The following is a 13,115-nucleotide window of genomic DNA, read 5'->3' on the forward strand; positions in this document are numbered from 1 at the left end:
TGGAAAAGCGCAGGCTCAGGGGTGATCTGATGGCCACTATAAGTTTATCGGGGTGACCGCCAGTATCTGGGGGAATGTTTGTTCACCAGAGCACCCCAGGGGATGACGATGTCGAATAGTTATAAACTACTACAAGACCATTTCAGGCTGGCCATAAGGAAGAATTTCTTTACTGTCCGAGCCCCCAAGGTCTGGAACAGCCTGCCATCAGAGGTGGTTCAAGCACCTACATTGAACCTTCAAGAGCAAATTGGATGCTTATCTTGCTGGGATACTATGATCGCAGCTGACTTCCTGCCCTTTGGGCAGGGGGTGGACTTGATGATCTTCCAAGGTTCCTTCCAGCCCTAAGTCTATGAAATCTAGGAAATCTATGAAATTCTCTCAAAAAGCTTCCCCAGGACTGAGGTAAGACTAACTGACCTATAATTTCCTGGGTCCTCCTTCCTCCCTTTTTTGAAAATGGGAACCACATTGGCCCTCTGGCACAATGCCAGAGCAGTAAAGCCATGCCAGGGGTCCCGCAATGACCTCTGCTAATTCCCTCAGCACTCTGGGGTGGAGAATGTCAGGACCTGCTGATTTAAATACATCCAGACCCTCCAGAAGATCCCTGACTAGATTTCACTGACCCTAGGCCTGGGTGTGCCTCCCCTGTGTTCTGTGGGGGTCCTGTTGTGGGGGGATGACCCGGTCCCTGCTCAGAAAAATGGAGGCAAACAAATTGTTAAATAGGTTAGCTTTGCTGTCTGGTGCGATGACCAGATTTCCTAGCGTGTCCTGCAGATGCTCCATGTTACCCAGTACCTTCTTTTTACCCCCTATGTATTTAAAAAAGGACTTCTTGTTGTCCTTGACCTGGGTTGCTAGTCCCAGTTCCATCTCCGCCTTGGCCTTCCTAACAAACCCCCCTACAATTCTGAGCAATGGAGGTATAGTTCTCCCTGGTGATGGCCCCTCGCTTCCATAGGGTGTACCCCTCCTTCTTAGCTTTGAGACGTTCCTGGATGCTTCTGGTGAGCCATGGGGGTTTTGAGCACTCTTTCCCCCTTTGATCCATGTTGGGATTGCCATCCTTTGGGCTTGGAAGATTGTCTCCTTCAGGAATAACCACTCTTCTTGGACTCCCAACTCCCCACCCCTCTGGGACCTCAGTGCCTCCCGACTAGTGTCCTTAGTTCAATGAAATCCACCCTCCTAAAGTCCAGGGCTGCTATCTTGCTGGATAGGATGGGCTGGTCCTAGCTCCATGTCTGTTCCAGACTCACCCATCCAGGCTCAGCAGTGGAGGCGTGGGACAGAAGCTGTTGCACAGTGCAGGGGGGAAGGCACACTCCCCTTCCCTCCCTCCACTGCCTGGCCATTCCTGCTGCTGCTGCCTGGAGCCTGCACCGCACCAGTCTGCCCTGCATTGGACTGCCCAGCAGGGCAGCAGTGACAGCACAGAGCAGATGCAGGGCAGCCCAGCACAGGCTCTGGGCAGCTGCAGCAGGAACAGCTTGGCAGTAGCGAGGGGAAGGGGCCACTTTCCCTCTGGCACTGAGCAACAGCTTCTTTCTCTTACCACTGCTGCTGAGTCTGGACAGGTGAGTCTGGAGTAGGCATAATGTGTGTATGGGGAAGTAGCCTAGCAAGGCAGTGCAGCTGTGGGGCCACCCCAGCCCTGCTGCATGAACAGGGGGCACCAGGATGTGCCATGACTGAACTGTACCTAGGCCAGGCAGGACCTAGCGACCTGCTGCAGGCTGGACAAAGACCCACTGTGGACTGGATTTGGCTTTTGGGCTGTATTTTGCCTGCCCTGTGCTATGGAGTGCCTTTCACTATTACAAGCATAATCTCAACAGATTATTATAAACATAATTCCAATAGAGATTATGAATTCTTATCCCATTACCTGGACTAGCTTTTATAACACTTAAGTCCCTCAATGGGTTAATTTTCCTTGTTTATCACTCTTGACCTATTCAACACAACTTTGCCTTACAGTAGTGCCCCTTCCCCTATACTTTGTATTTAAATTCTCATCTGTTCAGAAATTCTGCTTTCTGCAAATCCATTCATAACTTCTGACAAAGTAGGTTGTCATCTATGAAAGTGTATTCTTCTCTGAACAAGTTAGTCTCTAAGGTGTTACCGTGCCCTGCCTTTTATTATAAAAAACTGGAGTATGATGAGGGGAACGAACTGATAGAATTTGGGAGAAAGCCTGATTGGGATAACGTGGATTCAGGGAATTTGAGCCATCGAAACTCACCAGAGATGTTACAAGTTGCATGTAATTTTCATATGTAAATCTTATGTAAAGAAGTCAGTCTTTTACAGTTCAGGTAAGTCAACTGCACAGACATGGAATAGTCCATCCAGGCAAGGATTCTCTAGACCTACAGCTTATGTGCTGGATCCGGCCTGCAGATCTCTGACTGGGTACGGGAGATTGGTATCAGAAAGCTGTGCCTCACTGCCTATCTGGTCTGTAGCTCTCCCCTCTACTGCTAAACATACTGTTGTGTCACATGTGAGTTTGCTGGGAATCTGGCAGCTGTCTTCTCAGAGTTGGGGAAGAATGGAGACTTCTGCCATGCCAACCCTTGCTTTAGTCCTTGACCTTGTAGGCACTCACCTCCTCAGCGATCAAGAGGCCAGTAACTGCAGGTGACTGGTAAACCCAGCTTCCCACAGAAGAATAAAGGGAAACAAACAAACCCTTTTATCCACAGTCATCTGACCCCTGCTCTCCTCCCCCAATCACCATAATAATCTCCCTCTGACTCCAGAAGAGAATCACTCTCTCTTTCTCATTTCACTCCACTCCAGAACATTTACTCCACTATGGCTATGTGAAAGAACTCCCTCCCAGCCTCCTCACCCTCGGCGTTGTCCATTCCCCTCTTACTCTCGTGTTCCTACCAATCCGGTTGCTAGGCAGCCAACCTGCTGCCACTGCTTACATGACCTCAGGTAAGAGGGCATAAATTTAACCTCTCTATTGTTTTGAGCTTTGACCTCACGGTATAGGAACAGGGGCTTAAGCCCATGTCACTCCCTTAGATAACTGTGGTGTTTTTCAAAGTGATTGGCTGGCATCAAATAATACCTGTCTCTGGCTGGATTTAGGTGGTGAGGTCAGTAGGGCTATTTAAGAGGGTCCCTTCAGGCAGAAGGAGGAGGACATGTTTAAAATGCACATACAGCAGCATGAATCTCCACAACTCTTTCATCCTCTGACTGCAGAAGTGAGTAATTTACCAGAAACCTAACTAGGAACTCAGTTGACTGTAATCTAGTTGTGTATCAAAAGGCTGACTAGCCACTCATATTTGTTCAAGGTTGGTTTCTTTTGTATATTTTCCTATTGGTATTCCTTCCCCACTTTGATCGATAAATCTATCTGCTTTAGCATGCCTCACTGTGTGTGATTAAGAGGGAAGGGACCCGCTAAGTTGGGCTCGGCTATTTTACTTTCCTCCCACATGGGATGTTGCTGGTGAATGCTTCAGGCTAATAGAAACACCCCAAAATCCCAAGGTCTACAGGGCCCATGTATCCCGGGTGGCACAGGGCCCAGACAAAGACATGAATCCTGGTGGTGGTGGCAGTACCCCAGGTTTGCAGGTGTGTTCCAGGAAGGGGGTGGGATAGACTTAGGCACCCCCAGGGGAGACACTCAGAGCTTGATTTCTGGCTGGGCGTAGTGAGGTGGGCAGCTCAGTGCAGGAGTGCCTCCTACTGGCCTGCCACAGTAGTAGAAGGGCCCCTTTCATGTTTCACAATATCCACAACTGGTAAATCCTAGCTGTAGGAGCAGGGAAAAGTGAGTTGGCCAGTGAACACACCTTATTGGTGTGGAGTCCTAAACCAGTGCCAGGAATGAAGAAATACATATTTTGTGTGTTCTTATGTGAAATCAAGGGAACATCTGAGCATAGTCTATCGCAGTGATTCCCAAACTAGATTCAAGGAACCCCTTGTTAGGCTCAAGACAGCCCTCAGAAAATGCCAGCTCTTGACTTTCACTCACTTTTTGATTACAGAAAAATAATACAGCAATTTTTTTGTTGCAAAGAACTCAGAGAAACCACGACAGGTTAGAATGTTTTTGATACCATGGATAGACTGTTCTCTGTGGTAGCAGATGACAGAAGTAAGGAGTAATGGTCTCAAATTTCAGCAAAGGGAGTTTAGGTTGAATATTAGGAAAAACTCTCTCACCAGGAGGGTGGTGAAACACTGGAATGGGTTACCCAGAGAGGTGGTGGAATCTCCATTCTTGGACGTTCTTAAGACCTAGCTCAACAAAGCCCTGACTGGAATGATCTAGTTGGGGATTGTCCTGCTTTGAGCGGGGGGTTGGATTAGATGACATCCTGAGGTCCCTTCTAACCCTAATTTTCTATGATTCCTACTTGAAATTTCTGGGTTTATGTGGTGTTCCATATGTAAATATTTGCACACCTAACAGTGCAAATATTTAGCAGCATCCTGGCTAAGAATCATTGATCTGTTATCTGACAAAGTTAATAAGCACTAATTTAATTTTTTATCATGACCTGATTTGAAGAACCACATGTTTCTGATCAGCTATAACCCGATTGTGACTTGCAACACTTTTACATCAACGACTAGGGGAACTGTAAATGCTCTAGTTGCTGAGCTAACAACCCATTTATTTTTGCAGACATTTCAGTAGGAGGTAACTCTAACAGGCAGAATAAATGAAACTGGAAGGGTGAAACTTAACTAAACCTGCAATCAGGCAACAAATGGCTGATTCATTCTTTTAAAAAAAATCAGTTTGTAGTCCCAACTTCTAGAATTACATTGTAGATAGGGAACTATATACTCAGATACATCAGCTGTACTGCATCAAAGAACTAGCACTGAACCAGCATAGGAGCTGACTCTCTACAGTCCAACATATTACCTTTACCTACCTTAATTGTTGTTTCTCTGTTCTCTAGGGCTTAGAATAGACAGTCAAAAAACCTGAGGCTGAATCTATTCAATCTTTGCAGGTTAGTCTAAGCTATATAGATTGAACTGATAAGCAAGTGAACAGACATTCAGTTTTGATTCCAGAAATGCAGGGACATGTCTGCAGTGGCCCAGGCCAGGTGCCAAGGGGCGCTATAGCATACCTCCATGCTTGGCTGGAGCAGACAGCTTGGGCCAAGGCTAGCCAACCTACCCTGTGGGGAGATGGGGGAGGTGCAAAGCATCCTGGGTTACTGGGGGACTGTGCGTTAACCTGAATTTGGAGGGGATCTAGCACAGAAATTCAATAAAACTATTTAACCTAAATAAATTAAATCTGATACTACATCCATCCAGGGTTATCTTAAGCTGGCTTTGGCTATTTTGACAGAGGTTTATGTGCACTGAACTTCTGTTTTGTTACAGATTTGAACTGGTCACTTATACTGGTTTATATGTAATTTCTGTGCCTAGCCTAAAATGCCAAGACAGGTTCAATTTGCTTAATCAAAGCCAAATCCTACACTGCTTTATCTTGGGTGTTACCTGTCCCTGCTAAAAGGAAGGTGTCACTCCTCAATAACAGCCTTCGTATATGGCAAAGCACTAGAAGACTGTAGACTTTTTATAAAGATCAGTGCCCCAGAAAGAACTGCAAGCACGATTGGAGGCCAACAAAGGATATATAGGGACAAGATGCATCAACAGTTAAGAATTTGCATTTATGCTAGCATAGGAGTAATAGCTGTAATGGCCCAGGAAATATGTGAGCGGTCAGGCTTGTTTTGGGTGATACCTTTTATTGGAGCGACTGCATCATTCAGAGAGACTTTAGACAAGTTTTGGGACAAAAGGTACTCTTCTGAGGTAGGTTGTTTAAATTCTCCCCAAACTACAGCAATAGTTCATAAAAGTTACCATTCAAAAAAACCCAAAACAAAACAACAACAAAAACAAACAAAAAAGAACCCATGACTGTCACAGATCGGTGGTTAGTTTTAATACATTTTCCAGTGCATCCTTAATGTTTGGGAACAGTAAAAGTAAAAAGCCAACTATAAGCAGGTCCTTTAACTTGCTGCCTTTTGCAAGCCCATTAGCTCTGCTACTAGTTCCTAAAGCAATTCAGTTCCCATCAAACAAACTTCAGTCTCTAGCACTGCAAGCAGAACAAACCAAAATCCTCCATCCTCTCTAGACAGAGACAAGCCACTTTCACTCTGGGTCTTCCCCAGCACAGGAGCCTGGCTTCTCCTTGCAAGCTGTTCCCTCACTGCTGGTCCCCTTCAGTTCTCTCCTCTGGTGTTTTAAAACTCCTAGTGGTGCATTCCCTCATTAGTGGGGTGAGCATGTGTCCTGGTTTAGCTGGGACAGTCCTGGATTTCAGAGGCTGGTCCTGGCTAGCTGGTGAGAATTAAAATAAGCATCCTAGAAATGCTGGGGTGCAAGGCTCAGTTCAGTGGGGAAGTGGTGTGGTGCAGAATAGCACAGCATGCCAGGCAGGTGAGCAGGCATACACTGGTGATGCCCACTTGCCTGGTGTGTGCCTCTCCATCCCCACCACTGCCTGCAGCAGCACTGCTGACTTAGGAGTGGGGGAAAGGGCTGTGTCCTGGATTTCCCATTCTCTCATATGGTCACCTTATTCATTAGCAGAATGCCCCACCACTGGACAGTCCTTAGTAGGGCTGGCTGTCCCTTCTTAAGGGAACAAACCACCCCCTTACACCAACATATCTGTAACACTTTAAAAATATGTCAAAGTACCTTAAAAGCCTTTAATTTCTTTCATGAGATTAATACCAGCATTTTGGTCTTAAAGGAGGTAAATAAAATATAAATGGTATGATCTCATGTATAGTTTTACAATGAATGTTATATATAGATACATTTTTTATTTTACTAAGTGTGTATTGTTAAAATTGACATAAAATTATTGGAGTGAAGTGTATATGATTTTATCAACAATGTGATGTTTAACCATAATTATTACTGATGAATTTAAAAACAGGAAAGATGATAATCCAGGTATAATATGTTCAATATTGTGAGAATTACTGGTATTTCCTTATGGCTTACTTTCTTCATCTGTTTAATTTTTCAGGTAAAATAAAGCCCCTACACAGAAAAATGTGCTGTGCATTTCTCTTGGCATATCAAAAAGCCACTATATTACAATATGCTGCTAATTATCATGATAAAGATGGTGAGTCCTTGACAGGTAGTAAAGTTTGCCATGCCAGTCTCAACATGAACAATAAGACTAAATACAGGCAGTCAAAAAGCTTAAGGCTGTCAAAAAGCTTAAGGCTGAATCAGTTCAGTCTTTGCAGGTTAGTCTAAACTGCACAGATTAAATTGAAACAGAAGTGAACAGACATTTACTTTTGATTCACGAAATGTATCCTTATGTCTGCAGTGGCTCAGGCCAGAAGCTGGATGGCACTAGAGCAGGAGTTTTCAACCAGGCCAGAAGCTGGAGGGCACTAGAGTAGGTGTTTGGCCCCAGACCTCAGCTGGGGTTTGTCTGGGGGCAACCTGCTCACCCCCAACTGGGCTGCATCCACAGCTGGGCTTGCCCCCTGCACTCCCTTGTCAGCCAGCCCTCACTGCACTAGCTAGGGAGCAGAGGGGTGGGGCCACCCCTGCTATCTGGAGCAGATAGCACAGCGCAACCCAAGGCTGCAAAATTCTGGGGTGCTGGGGGTCTCTGATTTAACTTAAACCAGGAAAGGGTCTGGGACAGATGTTTCATAAACTGGTTTGACCCAAATCAGTTAAGTCTGATACTACATTCTACCAGGTTTATCTTAAACCAGTTTCAGCCATTTTGAAACTGGTTTATGTGTGCTGAGCTTCTGTTCTGCTACAGGTTTAAACCAGTTGCTGATCAGTTAGACCAGTTTTTGTTGTAATTTCTGTCCCTAACCAAAAGCACAGCAACAAGGGCATTTATACACATACATTTGTCTGTTCCAATGTGCTGGAGATACAGTGCATTGGAGCAGACTCGATTAATCAATTAATTGAGTCTGCTCTACATGTGAGCTGGTGTGCCCAGCACTGCATTGCATGCATCTGTATAATTGGCAAAATGCACTTCAGCACTGAGAAAATGGCAGCAGTGTGCTTTTGTAATAAAACACCTTCAATGTGTTTGAATTCAAAAGTGCGCCACGGCCATTTTCTCAGCGCTGATGTGCATTTCACCATTTATAAAGGAGTGCATGCATATGTACAAGTGCCCCAAGTGTCCACCTCTGCCAGCCCTTTGATGGATAAAGTAATGGGACATGATTATCTTCCTGGCTGTATTGTGATAACCTGTTTCATGAATGTTAGCATTCTGTTTGACCTGGCAGAAACTGTGCATTGACATTCAAGGGCTGGCAGATGGTGTCTAAATACAGAATTTTGGAAATCCCTTATTCTCAATTCTTTTGTTTACTATATTTGCTGACCATTTTAAAAGAATCCTACGCATATTAAGAAGGAAGACATGCCTGTTTCAGTCAGTAAAGACAAAGCTAATGGGTGAAGTGGGCCACTAAATTACATCTTTTAATTTTGGACTTACTGGGCATGTCTAAACGTGCATTTATGCTGGCTTAAATTTCCTGTGCAGTAAGTAGTCTAATGTGCAGGCTTGCATCTGTATGTACAGGTGTTAAAGCACACTGATGCTGCATGTGGACTGACTTGGGACTAAAATTAGTCCCAAGTCAGTCCACACACACAGTGTTATCGCACAGTAAGGTGTTTACACATGCGTTACTGCTTAGTAACTAATTGGGTGTAAATTTGATACTGGCCTATGGAGGTATTGAATTAATGCTCAAGTTGGCATAAGTCACTATATTTACCGCACAGTACAGGCATACATGTATAGATATGTAGCCATACTTCCCAGTAATTTCAGTCACTGGGCAGTAAATACGCATATGTAGATGTGCCCACTTTGAAGGTAAATTATGCCTAAAATCACAGGAATACAGCATCTGGTTCTCAAATAGAGAACCCCACCCTCAATCAAGAAGTCTATTACTAAATATGATGATTGATTATATTTGACATATTTGATTAATCATCCCAATGCTCATGCAACTTCCTGGCTGAATCCCTTTCTCCCACCTTAGGCCTTTATTTTTTTGTCAGTTAATACCGTAATGTCTCTGCGGCCAGGTATACTACATGTTTATACTGCACCTAATACAAAGGGTCTCTCGGCACTCCTATACATCAACGTAGTTGTTGTAAAGCTGTTTTAGATTTATATTCTACCCAATCAAATACAGGGTAAGGCAAAAAATAGCCCAAAAGTTTTCATAACCAAAACATTGTGCCTAAATTGGTAGTCTCCTGCAAAGACAGCCTCATGCTATTTAGAGAAAATCTAATATTGTTAGAGGATTTGCTTTATGTTATGAAGACTGCTGATGCCTAGTTCTTACTAATAAGTAATTACTATTACTAATTATTGCCTACTCTTCCGCCTGATTCACAGATGGTCTGGAATATAATGCTTGGTCCACAGAGCACTGCTTGAACTTCAGGAATCTGGTAGGTTGCAGACTTTTAATGAGAGATACCCATTACCATTCTTAGCATCTATGGTCTGAACATCAGCCACTCAGGCTGGGATACCCCTCAGTCTGTCTACATTAGCATTTAGGGGTGGCCCTCAGGGGTGCACTTGACTAGTGACCCCTCCCTATGTAGGCTTTACCTTGTGGAATTGTGCTTCCTGTTCCTTCTAAGACTTGGTCTGAGGACTCTTCATCTCTTCATCTATGTTTGGCTGTAAATGCAGGCCACAGAGACAGAAAGTGGTGTGTGGAAGTACATGAATAGTCAGAAATAGGAAGCTGTGGGATTGCTGATGGTGCTCTTCTGTTCTCTAGTTCTTCTGTAGTGCCTGGATGACTTGCAAACATGCTTCAGGGAAGAGGGGCTGGGGAGAGGCTCAACCTCAGGCCCTGAAAGTCAGGATAACTTCTGGGCTCAGGGGTCAAGCTTAGAGGTTTTCAATGTAGATAGTTGTTGGTATGGACTTGAGTGTGGCCCTATGGTCCACCCTAAGTAGACAGAGTCCATTGGACTCCTGTTTGAGCTTAAATACATGTATACGGGGGCTGTGTCATGTTCTAGGGCAGGGGCGGGCAATTATTTTGGGCGGAGGGCAGCTTAGTGAGTTTTGGCAAGCTGTCTGGGTAGCCCTGCTCCTTGACAGGTGCCCTGACCCCTGGTCACAATCTTGGGACCAGAAGTCCCACCCCTAACCTCTGACCTTTGCCACCAGAAGTCCCTCCCCTTGCCACTGGAAGTACTTCTTTGGGGAAGAGGGATTGCTATCTTAGAGGGAAAAAAAACCAAATCAAACTGAAAATCAAACACCCATAATAATATATTTTATTTTAATTAAAAAAAAAATTGTCCTGATTTGTGGGCATTTGTGGTGTATATGCAGAAGTGATTGCCTATGGGGGTTTGTGGGGATGTGTGTGTGTATATGGATGTGGGTGTGGGAGCCATGTAGTGCAGTGTGGGTGGGTAGGAAAGTGGGGAAAGTGGTGAGGGGGAGTGGAAGTGAGTGGGAGTGTGGGGTCTGCACCAATGTCCCAGGGCCAGTGCTGGTGGGGCCCAGAGCAGGGTGGCAGGAGCACGGGGTGTGGGCTGGCAGGAGTCTGTGGAGCTGGGCTGAGCTGTACCAGCAGGGAAAGTGGGGGGCTGACCTGGTTCCATAGAGCTTCTGCTGGCCGTGACCCCATGCTTCTGCTGCCCTGCTCTGGGCCCTGCTGGTGCTGGCCCCAGGACACTGGCACAGGCCCGCATTCCCACCCGGCTGCCGTCCCAGTCCCATAGTACATGTGGGGACCAGTGCACAGCCCCAACCCTGCGCACCCCCATGGGGAATAAACTGGTGGTTAATGCAGGGGGAAAAGAGGCTGCTCCCCCACCTTGTGGCTGGCACTTCCTGCTGCAGCTGCTTGCAGCCTGTGTGGGCTGTCCTGCTTCTCTGCCACATCACTGCCACCCTGCAGGGCAGTGGTGGCAATGGAGAACAGCCACAGGCAACCCCACATAGGCTGTGAGTGGCTACAGCACAGGGTGCTGGCCACAGGGAGGGCAAGCAGCCACTTTTTTACCCCATGCTGAGCACTAGTTAGTTCCCCGCCACTGCTGCTAGTCTGGGCCCTGCACCAGCTCTGGGCTTACCCTTCAGGGCTGAGCCACGGCAGCAGCAGCTGAGCAGAAGCTGCAGTTTGGTGCAAAGGAAAGTGGTCCCTGCCCTGCTCACTACCACTGGGCAGTGTTTGCTGCAGCCACACCAAAGCCTAGCACGGCACGGGCTCCTGGCAGGCAGCTGCAGCAAACACTGCCTGTTTTTGGGGAGCTGCTTTCCTCCACGCTGAGAAGCAGTTTCTGGGGAATTAATGTGCTCAGCGTGGGGGGGGATGTGCCCCGCCCCCTGTGGCCAGTGGCCTGTACTGCAGCTGCTCACAGCCCGCATGGGGCTGCCTGTGCCTGCTCTCCATTGTCACCACTGCCCTGAAGGGCAGGAGTGATGTGGTGGAGAGGCAGGACAGCCTCACATGGGCTGTGAGCAGCTGCAGCAGGAAGTGCTGGACATGGGGGGGGGGGATGTTTCCCCAAGCTGAGCACCAGCTCATTCCTTGCCACCACTGCTCAGTCTAGATGGGCAATTGTGGGGCAGGAGGCCAGGGTTGCACGGGGCTGGAGTTGGGGCAGGGGCACTGGGAGTGAGTGCTGGCACAGGCATGAACCTCCTCACAGTCCCAGGTCAGAAGCCCCTGCTAAGCAAGGGCTTCCAGCTTGTGGGGTGGAGCCTGACAGGGATTCCCTTGGGTGATACTGTCAGGCTCCACCCCTGATAAATATTAATTTTCTAATTTTTTTAGTGGCCTGGCAGGCCAGATAGAATGGCCTGGTGGGCTGGATATGGCCCTTGGGCCATATTTTGTCCATCCCTGTTCTAGGGGCACTTGTGGAAGCAGTGAAGAAAGGCAGATGTTTTACTGCAAGTGAGTTTACTTTGGCAGGGAGAGGAGGGCTGAAGGATCTACAATGATGGGATCATGTAGCTATTTTCTCCACCTGTTCTTCTCCTCTGCATGCTCTTGGACTAGTTTAGCATCTGTTCATCTTGGAAAAATATCCTTCTTCCAGAATCTGTGTTCCTGTTCCAGCCTTATCATCCTGGTACTGGACTATTTTACCTTGTAACACCATTTCTCCCTCCCATCTTTTGGTAGGAATGCACATCTGGCTTACGTGCCAAGTTTTTGTATGTGAGGAGTTCATGCATTGGTCAGGTTTGCCAATGAGGCAAAGCCTTTGTGTGAGCAGCATATATTTCTTCTATGCCCCTGAGAGGCCTACACCAGGTTTAGGTTAGGTGTTGGTGGGTGCTCTCCTTCCCACCCTTTGATTCTGTTCCACTGAGCAGAAAGGAATACAAGATACCCGAGACCAACAAGACAGCACACAACAGGGAGACTTACTCTTTAGCTTAATGGTAAGAGCACTTATCTGCAGTAGAGGAGACCAGAGACCTCTTCTCAGTACATATCTCTATTTTATTGAATGATTGTTGAATAGAAACTATAGAAATAAACCTGGCAACAAGGACCAGTACTCAAAGAGATCCCTAATCACCATGTTAAAGACTCAAGTCTTTCATTTTGAAAGACTGTCTCTTGCATCAGGAATTTTGCAAATTCTTACAGAAAATCATTGAAAACAGAGTGGGGAGTGCCTCCTATCACCCTATAGCTTGGTGTTTAGGGCATTCTCCTCAGGAAGGAGGCAGAAGATGTGAGTTTGAATTTTTTTTCATATTGGGGAGGGCCTAGAACTCCTGAGGAGTTCTTGTACCACCAGGATAGTACATAGAAGATGGGAAGAAATGTCATCACTACCATTGCTACCGTCAAGAGTGAGCCCTACTCAGATCTTTCACAGAACTTAATTCTTTCACCTACCCTCTGTCATGGAAATTTTTTGAGTATGTGCTGCCAGTACAGAAGAAGTTAAACTGACATGCACAGTTTGAAGCTGTGAGTGGAAATTTCCAAGGCTCACCCAGTCCTTGCCCCCTGGGTGACCTGCGGAGCTGTCAA

The 13,115-nt window shown here is 46.4% G+C and overlaps 1 protein-coding gene and 1 long non-coding RNA gene across 2 annotated transcripts in view; one reads left to right on the forward strand and one right to left on the reverse strand.

Annotated features, from left to right (window-relative positions):
- Positions 1-3,660, forward strand: part of LOC109307925 — a 4,721-nt gene extending 1,061 nt beyond the window's left edge. The window contains exons 2-3 of the long non-coding RNA XR_002100405.1: positions 3,238-3,240; positions 3,649-3,660. This is a non-coding gene — a long non-coding RNA (uncharacterized LOC109307925). The remainder of the gene's footprint in view (positions 1-3,237; positions 3,241-3,648) is intronic.
- Positions 1-13,115, reverse strand: part of ANKRD55 (ankyrin repeat domain 55) — an 82,982-nt gene that overhangs the window by 67,923 nt on the left and 1,944 nt on the right. The gene's annotated exons all lie outside the window — the stretch shown is intronic.

This window comes from Crocodylus porosus, unplaced genomic scaffold (assembly GCF_001723895.1).
Source record: "Crocodylus porosus isolate Cpor-Errol unplaced genomic scaffold, CroPor_comp1, whole genome shotgun sequence".
Taxonomy (NCBI): Eukaryota; Metazoa; Chordata; order Crocodylia; family Crocodylidae; genus Crocodylus; species Crocodylus porosus.